The 16864-nt window shown below is 37.5% G+C and overlaps 1 pseudogene; it reads right to left on the reverse strand.

The window, feature by feature from the left end:
• Positions 1-3646: 3646 nt before the first annotated feature.
• On the reverse strand, positions 3647-16046 carry LOC140941834 (uncharacterized; annotated as a pseudogene).
• Between the last annotated feature and the right edge of the window lie 818 nt (positions 16047-16864).

Consider the following 16864-nt stretch of genomic DNA (forward strand, 5'->3'; position numbering starts at 1 on the left):
TGAATTTCATTGCGCAACAACCTCATAACTAAAGTCATTTCTCAGTTTGTATTATTTTCCCCTTCAAATGAAAATCAACAATTTATTAAAAGGTATACTGAGGCGACATCTTGCTTTGGCATCCATTTTCCCCAACCAGTCTGTCCATTTACTGACTTCGTCCTCCTATGGCTTTTTTTTATAGATTTAACAAAACAGACAACACTTCCCCGTAGTCAATGGCAACACATTAACATTCGTATCAGAGAGTTAGCATTCTATAACTGTGAATTCAAGCCAAGATTTAGTTTCCACGAAAGAAATATCATCACTTAGGACATTTTGAACGAAAAACGGTGGTCAAAACCATTTTACAAATATTTTGGGTTATTGATATGCGATGAAACATGTTTCAGAAGACAAGATGTCATAGTAAATGTGTCTATACTTGCATGGTCACACTTGAAATCAGATGGAACTGACGTTGCAAATCGTCATAATAGTTCCGTGAACTAGCCTGATACCTCTTATTTTCTCTGAAGAAGTGGATAATTCTTAATTTCCAAAACTGTTAACTTCGCTTTGAGGAAACATTACCTGCAGGTATTCCAGGTTGCATGCTATTTTAATCAACCTAACCTCTGGTCGGCACCTTTGAAGGTAGTTTTTGTGCTACTCTTTTGTCTTAATCGGTTCTTATTTCCATATTTGGTTCTGCATGGTCTCCTTTAAAGAAAGTGGTTTTTAAAATCCCGACTAGATAGAAAGGTCTTTTGTTTCAAATTCCTTTTTCACCTCGAACCACAATAACTACTTTTTGTGTTATATTTTGGCTCTTGTGTTATCCATCATCTTTCCTATGCATGAAAGTCCTAATTAAACACCGTTTGAATGGTTGTAAAGCAGGTATTTTAAAACTAATTGGTTTTGCTCCTAATCGAATCATAAAAAATGTCAAATTAACACCGTAGTGCAATGTTCACCCCTAAAGTGTAGTGGTCTCCATATACTTATGGACCCAATCTTTCTTTTACACTGTTCTGCAACATTCAGTGTCAGTATTTATGGCATTTGACTGTATTTATAATAGCAATTGTGAAATGACAGTATTGTACAACAATGCAGGGTCTTTAATTAAAAGCTATTTTCAAAATAATAAGTCATCAAGGGGCTGATTTAGGTGCTCTGACCTTCCATTAATAATCCATAAATAAGGGTTTGTTTAAAACAGGAAAATTCCTTGGAATTTTTATACCGAGTGTTTATTGCTTTCTCTTTCTCCTATGCGGAAATTTTTCGTGCCCTGTAGCTATCTTTCGAGTTGAAACAATACCAAAACACAAAAGAGTTAATGTGACCTTTTTTCTCTTAAGTTCTTTAAAAATCTTTCTTTGAAGCAAATTCCTTCACGAATGTGCTTGAATTCAAGCCCTAGATATTCCCTGTTATGATAGAAATCGGTTAAAAACGTGTCAAGGCCAGGCTAACAAGCCATGGGAAAGATATACTTTCGAAGGTTTCTTGTGGAGGGCCATCATTTAATATCATTTAACATCATTTAATATGTCGTGTTTTTTTTTTTTTTTTTTTTAACCGGTTTCAATTTGAATGTGTTTTCACTTCCTTTGCCGCCAGCTATAGGAACCTGTCGGAACCTGCACTTGCAACTTTTGAGTTGAGGAACGAACTCATATAGTGTGACCATTCAAACGAAACCTCTTTAAAAGCCCTTTTGCACTGCCCTTGATATTTTCAAGGTTTTTAGTAGATGAAACGGAGTTGTTAATTTTGCATTTTTTATGAATGGAATTCTGTCGGTCTAAAGATAATTCTCTGTTCTCTTCGTTCTCTTTCTCGAATGCGGAATTTTTTCGTGTCCCGTAGCTTGCTTTGCACCTTCATACAATAACAAGTACTTGTTTTGCTCAAAATGGATTAATATGCAATTTCTTTTGTCAAGGTGTGAATTCTTGCACGAAGAAAAGAAAGTAGGTACTCCAAATGCGCTATTATCAATATTGATCATTTAAACTTATAGAAATGTTCTAGAAAATAAATTTATTAGACCATCAAAAGACGAATAGTTCGATTTCTAGCTGCTGTCTGGTTTTATGCCTCGGAATGACAAATTTTAGTTAAAAATTTACCACAAGCATGCAACAATCATTTTGAAATACAGTTGTTGATTTGAATACATCAATTGCTCGTTATGCACTTAAATTTTTACTTAATAGTTAGTCTGTGACCAGCATTAATCCCTTTACTATTTGTCTTAAATGCAGGTTCTCTGCAGTTGAGTTCAAAGTAGCTGTCCTTTTTAATCAGAAATCGAAGTGACTGACATCGCCGTTGAAATCTGGAAAAAAATAGGGTTGTGTTTGCGTGCACGTTTCGGGGAAAACTATCTAAGTGTTTCAAAAGTTTATAACTTTACTTTCTTTCTTTTCTTCTTTTTCGTTCTTTCTCTTTTTTAAGCACCTTTCGCAGTGCGCGTAATTTATTTTGCGTGTAAGTTATTCATCTAATGGATAATAATTATAAATCATGGAACTTGATTAAGTAAATTTATGTTGTCACACATTCTTCACTGTACACAAAAAAATCAATGAACCTCATCCAATGTCGCATATTATTTAGAATATGCAACGGCGAGGATAGCTCTTGCGCCGGCCCGAAAACCATATCGGATAAGCTGATTTCAAAGCGATTTGTCAGGTTAACGGAGCTTAAGCTGCTCGTTGCCGAACTAGGAAGTGGAGCGTCACATATCGGTTAAGTTTTGGTTCATTGTTAACAGGTATAGGACAGTCGCCAAAGTGAAGTAGGAACGAGGACTGGAATCAACTGAGACAGTAATAAATATTCATGAGTGAGGCCTGGGATTTAGACGCACCAAACCCTCTCGGCCAAGCGCTCCGGCACGATGTTCGATGTGTGTGAACGACCTTGTTCCAGTTCTGTTCCGTTGCTGTTGATACTATATCAGATAGCTTTTCTTGTTATCTGGCCTGCGTAGCAAGCGTTTCCGTGCGGTTTACGAGCAAAGAACGAGGAACGAGAGTCAAAGACCGCGCGAAAAATGGCTCTTGTTTCACTTCTCGCGCGGCCTAAACCGAGAATCCCGTTCCTCGGTCTTTCTTTGCTCCGAAACCAAACGGAAACGCTTGCTACGCAGGGTACTTGTTATCCGAAAAGCTATCGGTATAGTGTGAACATAGACTTCAAGTATCATTGCGTGCAATGGTAGACTTGATCATGTTTGCCCCAAAATACTCGAAAAAAAGTTTGATCTTTTAAAGTAAACATTAGATAAATTAAACTAAACAATACTTTCCTGCAGGTCACGTTTGTCTGAGCTATCTCGGAGATCACTACGTACTTTTTGAAAGAAAAAAAATTCCGAAAACATTAAAAAGAAGCGAAATTATCAATGTTTAATTTGAATAGAATTTATGGTATTTTATTTTTTCCAAAAAACATATAGCGGCAATGGTATAGATATACGCTCCAAGCGATCGAGTAGCTGAACCTGATCTGCCAACGTTTTTCTGATACTGAATTTCCTATGAAATGGTTTCAAAAGCTTAGTGATTCTTTTGTGGCAAAAATTATCCAAAATATAACAACTGGACGAAAAGCAAAGACAACAGTATGGATTATTCATTAGTCATTTCTCTTTAAACTTTATTTTCTCACCTTAAACTTTGTCATTACATATTGAAAAGAACAATTTTATTTTTCCTTTCTATTTCGTCTTTCATAATTCTACAGTACTGATTCATGGTTGACTTTCGAGTATCTTTATCGTGCAGGGCCAAGGTCCTCATCCCTCTTTAAAAGTCTGTAGATTAACACAATACAATACATTTTATTAATTCTCCCAATTAGGTTTTTCAGAATTAATTTACAGAACTCATTAGGCTAAGTAATGTACGAAATAACTAAAAATTACAGGTATAAAAGACAAACTTAAGTTACAACTGAATTTGAATGCTAAAACTAAAATTATGAAAAATAAAAAGTTTAAATAAACAATTAATTAAAAAAGATCAACAAACTACTGGTAAATGCTCTATTTTCGCATTCTGATCTCAAGCCTGGCACCCCTTTTAAAAACCTCAACAGAGGCAGAGTTTCTCATATCATTGAAAAGACTGTTCCAATATTTAAAAGCCCTGAGTTTCTGGGTGTTTTACAATCATAAGTACTTAAGTAACTGGGTGCAAGACCATTGAGACATTTAAAGATCATGGTTACATAAGTGTAGTAGCTCTTCGATGGTGAGTCAACCAAGTCCATGGTGTAATGTGATCAAACTTTTTTTTGTGTTAGAAAAAGTACACAAACCTACTCAGTCAGCAATGAATTCTGGTGATGTTTCTTGGTGTCACGCCGGATTGCGCGATCACCTAATAATGTCCTGAATAGAAAATGTTTGAAAGGCTGCTGAACGATACACAGTCGGATCAGGAAATTGTCAGGGAAAATAAAATTTCCCAAGGTCAGGGAAAAGTCCGGTAATTTCACTTCGAGTCAGGGAAAATTGAAGTCTTTGAAAGAAGTCAGGGGAAGTGAAATTTTAAGAGTACATTTGTACATTTTACGGACATGAATCGTGTTTTATTGGTACAATTTTTTTCATAAAATTGAACAACAAGCTGATGTTGGGTTTCAAAAAAATCAATCTTTTTTGCACGTTATGTTGAGGAACTATTAATTCATGTACATTGCATGTGCCTTGCTGAAAGCATAAATAAATGGCTGGAGAGGATCAGGCTGTGAGGGGGGGGAGGGGGTGTTGAGTCCATCATCAGGACTAATTTGTGAAACTGTTAATTCAGTTGGTCAGGAAAATTTTACATTTGTCAGAAAAAAGTCAGGGAATTTCAGAAATCTCTAGCTGTGGCAACCATACACATAAAAATAGCTACACCAGTTTTTATTGTTCATTACGTACAGTTTAAAAATAGTGATTGCGATGTTTCATTCTTCATTCGATATTCCAACTCACTTTTTAGTCATTAACGCAGGCGAACCTTCCTGAAGTCGAATTCCTTCGAACAATATCCAAGTTCAGAAAAGGGAAGAAAAGTTCGTCGTCGCTAGCGCGGTTTACGTCCTTCATAAAACGTTTCATTAGAAATTTTCGCGTCGTAGTTATGGAGTGGCGGGAAAGAAATGCACAAAAAATGGTGATGCACGTACAGTTGTTGTTTTGCGTATGCCTTTTGCGTTCGTCAAATTTTCGTTGCCGTCTATTCCAATACTGACCTGCTAATGCCATGGTGGCTTAGATATTTAGGGCTGGTTATAAGAATGAGGCTTAGCCACTCTTTATTTGTGCTCGACAGTGGTAAGAGGGCGTTAGGTGCAGTCCCAAACACGTAGACTTTACTTAAGTGTGAGACTTACTTTGAAAGAAAGAAAAAATAACACAGCTTTAACTTTTGAACCTTTTCTGATCTTAAGCGGCAGGCTTTACAATACCCTGTTTAAAACCATATACAAACTTTGCATTTGCACGTTGAAAGTATTGAAATAAATAAGTCGTTTGTAAAAAGGCATATGACTTTGCTAAAGCTCTCCAAATTATGACATTTCTGTTTAATTTTGCTAGCGAGAGTTACCTTGAATTGGTTCTCCCTCATCTGTGGGCGGTGCCCCAGATCCCTCGGTTGGACTTGCTCGGGAAAGGGAGGGAGGAGTTTGTGAGGTTAACATCTGTGGGGGTGGCATATAACGGCCTCTGAAGCACCAAGGCACACCCTGGACTGTGTGGTCAAAGCAGCATCCATAGTACTTTTCGCACTCATCCCGATGTATTCCAATATATCCACAATCCTCGCGGTTCTTGATGCCGTAGCATTTGTGACCTGAAGAAAGTCAATAATTTTTCAGATACTTTTTTTTGACCCCACAAATAATTAGTTCTCGAGTTAAAAAAAGAAGCCCTCAGCTTCAATTATACCATGCTGTGGTAATGTTTGCTTCAGCTCACAAGAAATGTGAATCTTGATTTTTCTTAGGAAAAGTCTATCAACTAGTTTATTATCTTTAGATCAAATTTTACTTCAAGTTTTACTCTTTGCTTCAGTATTCATCTTTGTGGACTTGTACGGACAGTGCGACCAACCTATGTGGGTCTACCTTAAAAGTAATGAGCTATCGATAGTAGAAAAGATGCACTTATTAGAAGGTTACTCCAAGCGTTTGCTTTTATAATGGCCGCGTCAAATCCTGATTAACAAGGGCATACTTACTCTTCGGGTAAAAGCAAAACTGAGCTTTTTTGGTCTTATCATCCCAACAACAGCCTCTCTTGTTACATTCGGCTTTATTGATACCGAACCATCCACAGTCTGTACGATCTTGGGCCTTAACGCCACATTCCTCTCCTATTCAAACATAGATACATGCAGCAAAGATTAAAGAAATTATTGTATAAATTTCCAATAGCTACCATGGTTGATTACTCTCACTAATTAAGAATTATAATTTTATTATATCAACCATTTCAGTAGTACAATTGCAATTAAGGTTCCCTTAAGACGGGTTGATTTAGCACGCCATTCATTTAAGGAATCAAACTCTGTCCTTACTGTTTCTGAAACACCAAGGAACGTTTTGAACGATCGATATCATCCCAACAGCATCCACGATGCATACACTCTTCTTTCTGTATCCCGTAATAACCGCAGTCATCCCGGCGAAGAGGATCGATACCATCACAGGGGTAAACGAGCTCTAAGTTTGGCAAGGAAAGAAAGCGATGAAAGCTGTTTAAACTCTTTCAAAGCTCACTGATATTTTGATGAAGGAATTCAGTAGAACTGAAGCAGTTAAAAAATCGTTATTGATGGCAGTCTATTCATTTTTAGTAAAATCCAGCGAGTGGTCAGTATTATCAATGCTGCGTTCTGATTGGCTAAGCTACTACTAGGCTATATGTGATAGCCCACTAGTAGCGAAAAGGCGCCGGCTTTTTGGAGGCAAAAAAGAATTAAAAGTCTAGCTTTAACTAGATAAAGTTATTTTGTCTCGATATTTTTGACCAACTAGTTGGATTTTACTAAACGAATGGCCTCTTAGTCAATAGCCCATTCGGTCTTCGGCCTCATGGGCTATTGACTCAGAGCCAATTCAGGCTCGAGGAATAATAGTTAATAAGCTGAACCGTTCCTTACGGACACTTCACCATGTATTCTTTGATTCATTAACATATTCTTTCAACTAATTCTTGAGATGACAAGAGCATTAACTAAGTACAATCTCATCGTAAGAGTATAGCATTTCAAACTTAATTTCATAGATGTGAGTACTAAGTGACAGCTTAATTTTTAGTATCCATTTTCTAGTTTTCTTTGTTGATATCATGTTTACTTAGTTTCTGCAGCTTTTCACCAAAAGATCGTTGCCTAAACCGCGATCCCGGTGAAGTGTAGCATCTCAGAGAATGCACTTAGTGGTCCATTAAAAGTAATATATATTAGATTTATGTACTTCTTATCTACCTTAAACAATAAAATTTAAATGAATATGCCTCAACCCATAGTATAGAAATCCAGACATTCATACCGTAATATATTCGATCACCGTAATAGACTTGGAAAAGAATTCTTGCCCATACCTCTGTATCACTGAACCCCCGCAGCACACCCCTTTAAGAAGCTATTGTTCAGCCCATGAAATTTAATGTTTTATAAAGGCTGGTAATTGTATATTTACGAAACTCTTTGGCTGCGTCCATTTTACAGTTTATGCTCATAGGTCAACCTTTCCGTCTAAAAAGCAATCCACCCAAGGCAAATGATAAATGAGGCCGATTTTTGTGTTCAGAATGTGTTTTCTTTGCAAAATCTGAGCGGTAAACGTTACATGTTAACAACCCTTTTAAATTATGTACAAGTCAATTCCAAAACAAATTTCTAGGTGCTGCATATCAAGTTTTTAAAATTTTGACCAAAGGTGGAGTGTGGAAAACTAGGTCGTCATAACCACATTTTCTCGGATCCATATGTTTCTATTTTCTATAGCTATGAGGCTCCGTTGCGCACACTTCGCGCGAGCGTATGATCCGCTATCATGTGCTCAACACATTTGCTAAAGGGTATCGAGAGCGTCATTCGGGTGATTACGGTTACGGACATTTTTGGAAGATAATTATGAAAAGCTTGCTGCACCATTAAACCCTTACAAGTTATATTCCTTGTATTCTACTTTGTTTCTGCAAACAGGCCGCTTACCTGAAATGGCTGGGCACCCTATGAAAAACAAAGAGTTCTTGTGAGTATTAGGATGACTTTGAAAAGTAAGTAAATAAGCAACTAGTAAGCCACCTGATTGTAATTACACGCCCCCCCCCCCCCCCCCCAAAAAAAAAAGAAAATTGAAAAAGAAGAAATGGAACATCGTACAAAAACAAACAATCATACTATGAGTATATATTCTGAAACTGTCTATGAACGGACAAATGTTTTGGCAAATTCTATGCAGAGGCAAGAATAACAGCCTGGAAACAATTTTGATGAAATAGTAAAAAAAAATTACATCAGGAAGTTTGCACTGGCTCTCGTTTGTTCTTCTTAGTATTCCCCTTTGGCGGTCAACACCTAGTACTCATTGCGACTCGATCTAGATTGCAACAACCGTTAAGGCTTTTGTGTCTTTCACCTCAAAAGTGTTTGAAAAAAATTTGAATTGGCTTTGTTAAGTTGTGGTTTCGTTTTAGCAAGAGAGTAACACTGCGCTTACACCAGACTCCAATCTACAACCTCACTTGTCCTCGACATTTTCGAAACAGACGTGTTTTCTATAAACTAGCTTGTTCTGCTTACATCTTCCTCAAAAACCCGCAATTCAAAACCCACCTTATCGCTCTTCCACAGCTGAGCCCATAGTTGATGAAAATTTGTGGTTTTTGTGCAACTCGAGGTTTTATTGCTTTCTTTGCTTTTGTATACTTTTTGTTCAAGGATGTAGGATTGTTTTGCGCTGGGCTCTTATAAACGCGCTTAGTAGACAATTTGTGAAAACTTGTTGAAAATACCTCCCGACAAAGCTTTGAAATGTCTTTCTAAGTACAATTTTAAAAGGAATGCTCTCTCCTCCATTGTTTTACTCCATTGATGAGCTTAAATTTTGACGATTGTGGCGTTTGCCTTGACTTCCACAAGTTTCAAACCGTACTCGCTTGATAGTTCGATTTGAGTCAAAGTCATCGTTTTCTTTGCATGTTTTTCACCAATGCGGCTGTCTAATTTCTTCCCCTCCCTCCGATAGATGTTTTATTCCTGATCAGGCTAAATCTGTTGTTTTTTTTAAATTTCCAACATAACGTAACAGGGGCGGATCCAGGAATTTTTGTTTGGTGGGTGGGGGAGGGGGGTCATAACTTTGGTTCAGAAAGGACTGTAGTTGCACTTTTCTGTGGCAAATTACTTCTTCCGCTACACCCCACACACCCTCCAACCAGTTGCGGTTGCACTTTATAATTCCTTGGCCCCTTACCGTGTATTTGCGAGCAGGTCCTAGGAGGGTACCCAAAAACAATTTTGATCTTGAACATCCCTGGAATTAGGTTAAGTGGCAAAATGCAACGCGCGATAAATTAAAGAAAATCAGCCAGATAAAAAGTGATATACGATCTTATCGATGTAAGAAATTCAGTCTCAAACAATCGTCAGGTCTGATGCCACTACATAAATATAATTGAATAGCTCGGGCCGTAAAACAGGAATTTTTCATCGCAGTATCAGATGAGAGCAAAAGCGTGTTTGTCAATTCTGTGATTTTTAAATTCTCTTTATGATAATCCTCGGATAAATTGAAGATTTTTAACAGTTACTAGTGAGTACAGCTGAGCAAACAAACCCATGCAATTATGAGATTTGAGTTAGAAACGAAGTCGGTTCGAAAGCTCAAATTTAAGACTCGATTAACAACATTAAAGCTGATTTGTTTCACACGATTACAGCAACAGGAAAAACGCTCATTTGCAACTATGACTACCCAGATTAAATCTTTAGCCTCAGTGAGGGATTTTATTTTTTGAACACTGAAAATAGAAAAAGTTACTGAGACAAATGGAATCAGTTAAAACGGCAGGGTACACCTTCCTTACAGTGAAGGAAAAAAAAAGCAATGTCCAGGTTGGGAGACAGCCAACAATATGAACTCATGGCGGGCCGTACAGATAAGCCTTGTAACGGTTTTACACCCAGACAGAGGGTTGAAAAGTACGTCAGTAACAGAATGTTACTTGCTCTAAGGGTCCACTAAACTCGAAGCTCGTTTGTTGTCAATTTAGAAAACTACGGTTAATAGTAAAAGAAATATACAAATATAGATTTTCGTAGCTGGCAAATATCTTGCCTGTTTAAAATTGCGTTTTCTTTTTTATACTTTAAGACGCAATAACATATATTCTAAATAGATCGGTTCGACTTTGGAAAATTCATGCTTGACTCTGAGGCTGAGGGATGTGAAACAAAAAAAAATGGCACCGAGGCTCAGGGATTAATAATTCATTTCTTTTAGTTTTGGTATTGCTCTGGCCCATGGAGCAAAGTTTTAATTTTTATCATTCGAGACTGGCCTAATTACTTACCCAGTGGTAAAAGTAGCAAGATAATGGAACTCCAGTGCATTTTGCTTTCGATCGGCTTCCAAGTCAGAACCAAAATGCGATCAAAATCTTTTTGTCTGTCAAATATAAGTTGATAACCAAATATCAGTGTCCATTCAGTTTTAACGCCACGAATAACAGGTGCGTTGAATAAATATTTCTCTGCGTTTTTCCCACATGCTAATGATCATTTGGATACTTTTTTTTTTTTTACTTGATCACATCTTCGATTCTGTCATGACAATGTAGAAAGTTAGACAGTGCTCATATAGTTACTTATTGCCTGAAAACCGGGTTGATATAAGACAGTTACTAAGAGTCTTTTTGAAAACATCCCCTTCCCCAAGTAACGCCGTTTCTTTTTTTTCTAAGCAGTTAAATTTTTTCCTGTTGATTATCCTGTTTTCAAACTAGGGACGTGTCCTCAATCACGTGCAGTGTCACTATAATTCAGATAAAATAAATACAGCCTTTTATTGATAAATAGGGATGTTGGTGCAGCGAATTAACTAGAGCTTTAGTTTTTCCATTTTTCATATTATTGTCTAAGTTAGCTATTAAATAAGATTATTAGCTATAAATAAGATTATCAATATTAGGTCTTGTCCTTTTTTCTTCCCTTTGGACCCCAATTTTTAAACATTTCATGAAAGTCCTCTAGTAGAATTTTTATCCTGCTACCGTGACGTTGTTGTCCTGCATTTTACCATGCCACGACCACTGTAGGCCTATTTCTCAAGTTCCACACAGTGAGCTTCAAGTAGAGGACAAATAGAGTAGTTTTACTAAGCAGGAAATTACTCACTTTAATTTTGATTGGCTTTTCTCCCAAAAAATTTCAGTGAAATGATGCAGTTAGTATGCCCCAAAGTTATCTTTATTTATGACACTTCACCTCGCTGATGAAGTTCGAGCTATTCGGACGAAATTATCGTTTTGTCACGAATTTTGCACTGAGTCTGGGGATTTCTATACTTCATAAATTGTATATGACGTTCTCTATGCGACCGCGTAGCAAGAACGTCCAACGTGCAGCCTTCTGATTTTAATGACTTTGATTTCGCATTTTGATACTTTAAGTTATTTCAGTTCTCGTTCCAAAGGCAAACATCGTAAAACCGCCGGCTGGCTCACTCTTGGGTACAGCGCCCGTCTGTTGAGCGGTAGGTCCCAGCTCCAACCCACAGCCAGTCCACTAACCATGCAGGGTCAGTTCAAACCTGCACATTAAAACATGCTGGCCATGGTTAAGAACTTGTCTCATTTCAGTTTATCGGGTTATAATGGGACATGAAGTAAAACAGTAGTAAACTATTGCATGGTCTAACGTGGCCTTCAGCCATCCTTATGAGAACCCGCACCGTGTACCGCTGCTTGAAAAGGGCAGGGGAGATTTGACGCCGTGGATGTTGGCTATCTTTCAAGGGTTTGGAAGAAAGAACAGACTTAGGAGCACAAGTTGCAGTGTACTTGTAATACCTGGCGAAGGTAAGAAATTCTCCAGAGATACAGTATGAATTTAAAAATGTTTTATTTTCTTATTTTCATGGTTGATTAAATTATTCTTACAAATCCATGAGGTGAAATTTTGTTGTTCCTCTGAGGTATTTTAATGTTGTCACTTTATATTTCTTGCTTAGCTTGCTTGCATTTTCGTTAAGTCATAAGCATCTGGTAAGCATCATAAGCATCTGGTAAGGTCCACATCTGACCTAATTGGAACAAGACAAAGAACAACAACCCACTCAGCAAATAGAAATAAGATATAAGCATTATTAATAGTATCTTTGTGTGTGGGATGCTGTACCATGCAAACCAGCCCTCCATTTCGAGTCCGGGCAAGCGAAGAGTGCTGTGAGGGATAGCGTGAGCTTGCGGTCCTTAAGGTGATGTTACACGGGACGATTCGCAACGACGATTTTTTAGCGCAACACAGCGTTGCAATGTTGGAACAGTGTTGGAACCATTTGAAACAATGTTGCAACGATGTGTTGCTCTAAAAATCGTCGTTGCGAATCGTCCCGTGTAACATCACCTTTACGCGTACCGTTCGTGCTCGACTTGTCACGATATTCTTCAAAAAGAAAACTTGCTCGCAGGCTAGGGATGGTCAAATGAACAAAATATTGCCGAGAGACACTGACAAATGACTTCATACAAATCGTTCTAGATTTGACTTGCATCATAACGTTATGATCATCTACTGAAATCAAATTGAGAAGGACATTTGAATAGAGTTATCGAGTTAATATTTTCTCACTTTTAATTTTTAGTACGCAGGGTTTTTTCTCTTGTTCTTTTGATCCCGAAAAATCCCTTAATTTCTCAAATGCAGTGTAATTTTTTTTTTCAAATAGTGTGGCGAGTCACCAAAACAAAACACAGAAAAAAAGACAGAAAACAAGGAAGGTTGATAGAGAAAACAAAAAAGACTTCATTTATTAACTTGCCTAGCCTGAGAAATTACAGCCGACATTTCGCCACCACTGGTTTCCCTGCGAAGTGACGTCTGAGACACGAGCAGAGAAATTCCATACTGATGACTTGCCAATACTCAGATCTGGTCACTGCTTCTGATTGGTCGGAAATTTGCTTCGTCCAATCAGAAGTGCTACTCAAATATGGGCAATGGCACGCCACGGGTATGGAATTTGGCTGTGCTCGTCTTTCAGGCGTCATTTCGCGAGGAAACCGCCGGTGGCGTCGCAAGATGTTTTCTGTTTTCTCAGGCTACAAAATACCTGCCGTTCATGCAAACGGAGCTCCCTCGGTTGTAGGTGGTGCTCCGGAGCCCTCCATCAATGACATAGAACGACTTTTGAAGCACCAAGGTACAGAATGGTGTGTGTGGTCAAAACAGCATCCTTTGTTTTCGCACTCTTCTCGCTGTATTCCAAAATAACCGCACTCCTCGCGCTTGAATGGATTAATGCCATGGCATTTGTGACCTTAAGAATATAATTTCAAACGAGTCTTTAGAAACTAATTTTACTTTTTTTTTTCACCTAATGAACAAAGGGTTAGCTCACGGCTTGAGGTCTCAGCGGAAGTAGTCAGTTTGTAGTACAGCTGTAATATAGCTACTTCAGCAGCGATAGATCATTCAACACTAGAAATAGATTAACCGACGTTTCATTTTCTTATTATTGTGAGAATTATGTAATTGATAGAAATGTGATGGTGAATACATGAGAAATTTTTTTTTCTTTTAGTTAGTGGTAGAGTATTTGGACTTATAACCACAAGGCCATAGGTTTGACTCCTATTAGAAGTTCTCGGATTTTTTCTTCTAAGCTTTCCGTGCCACTGACTGAAAAAAACATCTTTGGCTATGGAAAAATGAAGCATCAATGCTTTGGTCTTACATGTAAATCAGTACATTACAAGCCTTTGACCCTGTAGCAAAAAACGAAAACTTGAATCTAAAGATTTTACATTGTAGTTATTAGTTCCAACTGTCCGGTTGACAAAAGTCGCCACACTTACTTTTTGGGTAAAAGCAAGCCTGGTTCTTAATGTAGCAGCAGCCTCTTTTATTGCATGTGTCTCTGTCGATGCCCACCCATCCACAGTCAGTATGCTCTTCAGTTAAACTTTGACCAGGAGGGCCACATTCCTCTCCTACTCAAACATACATACCAATAAAAATTATTATTACTACCATTATTATTATTATTATTATTATTATTATTATTATTATTATTATCATTATCATTATCATTATCATTATTATTATTATTAGTAGTATTATTATTATTGTCATCATCATCTTCATCATCATCATTATCATTGTCAACATCCTTATCGTTATCGTTATGATTATTATTTTGTTTAAATGTGGCTAGTTTTCGCATCCATCTATTCCTGAGAGCCTCAGGATTTTAGTAAATGTGCTTAGTACGCATATTTTAAAATCGTTACAAAGAATGTTTTTCTTAATTTTCCACTGTAAAAATTTTATTTCCTTTTTTTATTCCCCGGACTAAAGTCGAACTATTTTTCGCTACAGCCACATCTCTGTACGTTAACTGTGGCCCAGAATAAACACTCTCAAAGTTGCCCTTAAGAATTTGCCTTACAAGGTGCGAACGGAAATTAAAGAGATTTGTTTTTCTTACTGTTTTTAAAACACCAAGGAACATTTTGAATGGTATCATCCCAACAGCATAGGCGACGTAAACACTCTTCTTTCTGTATCCCATAATAACCGCAGTCAGGTCGGAGAGATGGAATAAAACCAGCACAGGGGTAAACGAGCTCTAAGTTTGAGACAAAAGTTGTAAACAACAATATGCAAAACCGAAGTATTAAGACACCTAATGGAAATTTAAAATTAATTTCCAAAAAATAAAATAAAATCATAATTTAGTCACGAAGGAATTTAATACAGGTAAACAATTTAATATTAATAAGTGGCAACGCATTTTAACAAACGTATCCCAATCCTTAAGCTACGTGCAGACGGACGCAAAAACTCCGAACATTGTTAGCCGTGGTTAAACGTTTAAAAAGTCCCATGCAAACGGACGCAACATTTTTGGCCAGCAACTCCCAACCTGTTGCATGTTGTTGGGAGTTGTTGCGCAAAGTTTGGAACTGGTCAAACGTTTAGCTACGCGCAAACGGACGCAACAACTCCCAACGTTGTTGGGCCAACAATGTTGGGAGTTGTTGCGTCTGTTTGCAGGTAGCTTTAGGTCTTTGGTGAGAATATATCAATCAACGTATATAATAGGTTCTCCTCGTTTATCAAACATTACTTAACAGAATAGTCATCAGAGTATTTTAATGACGCTTATCCTTGGCTTATTATCTCCTATCTATTATTATTAACGTCCTTATCAGCAAATTTTTGGATATACTCAAGTAGCAAACTCTTACTTAAACTGTTCTGAATGTTTTTTTTTTCTTCACTGATTTAGCAGGACTAGTTCTTTTAACGATGCATGGCATACCCGTGTACTGCTATTTTGATTCTGATCACAGAAATCTTACCTGAGCTAACAGGATATCCTATCAAACAAAAACATTTCTTATTAGTACTGGGATTACTTCATTGGTATCTAAACGCGTACTTTAATTTTAGAAATACCCCTTTTTGATGGCAAAGGCACCGTAAACAGTAAAAGCAAGGACATGTTTCGATTAATGTAACTGTTATATTTTGAAAGCCAAACCAATAAGGTAGCAAAGCTTTTATCCAGTTTTGCAACTTACGAACACGCACAGATGAAAGCTTTCAGCGACACGCATGTTTATCAAGAAGCAAGAAGCTTACCATTTTTCTTTCTTTTTTTTTTTTTTACACACACAAAATGGCGACTCTAAAGCAAGTCACTTGCACTTACCCGCTGCTAAGAGAAAGAGAATGACAGCGATCGAGTGCATTTTTCTTGTGATCTTCCAGCCAGAATCGAGAATCAAGTGCGATTTAAACCGTGTTTTCGACCAAATATCGTAAAATCTAACAGGTGTGTTTATTACATCTTTTCTTTCATTTCTCCAAATGCTAATGATGCATTTTGGCTACAAAAAATGTCTTTTTTGACTGGCACATGATGGGAATGTCAGACATTGCTTACCTTGTGCGCTTTCCATAATGCCATAAATATATCGCTACAAAGGAACTAGCACGAAAAAGGGAATGACATGCAGCTTTTCAAACGAAAGAAAGTCTCCAACCGGACCAAAGCGTCATTCGTTTTCATTAACGTTGCCGCAGACTTAACGTGCATTCCTTGCATCAAATATGGAAGCTCGATCGCGTGCAGTGATCAGTAAAATTTAGTCGCAAAGTAAATACAGCCATTTTATTGATAAATATCAATAACTAGAGCGCTATTTTACAATACGATAAACGGTATTAAGCTATCAAAAAAGGAAAACAATGTGCATTCATTTTACCCTTGAAGTATTTCTTCGTTCTTGTGTTACAGTGGCACCCGTATATAACAGTCCTATCTATCATACGCTCAGTTTCCAAAGTCTAAATTTACCCTCCATAAAGACACTGTCTTTGTTATCTTTTTTTATTAATCGTTCGCCTATATGAAGTAGCCGGCCGCGGCCACCCCTTAGCCTGATTTTGAGGCTTTCTTGCGGCCACGCGTGACCTGGAGCAACTCAAAATCACGCTAGGGCCACCTCGTGCTTTTCTCTCTTGCGATATGCGAAATGCGATACAGTAAAAACCCACGTATAAGAACCTAGATTTTTCCAACTTAGCCCAAATAGATTCTTATAGAAATGGCATTAAGTGGG

This window comes from Porites lutea, chromosome 6 (assembly GCF_958299795.1).
Source record: "Porites lutea chromosome 6, jaPorLute2.1, whole genome shotgun sequence".
NCBI lineage: Eukaryota > Metazoa > Cnidaria > Anthozoa > Scleractinia > Poritidae > Porites > Porites lutea.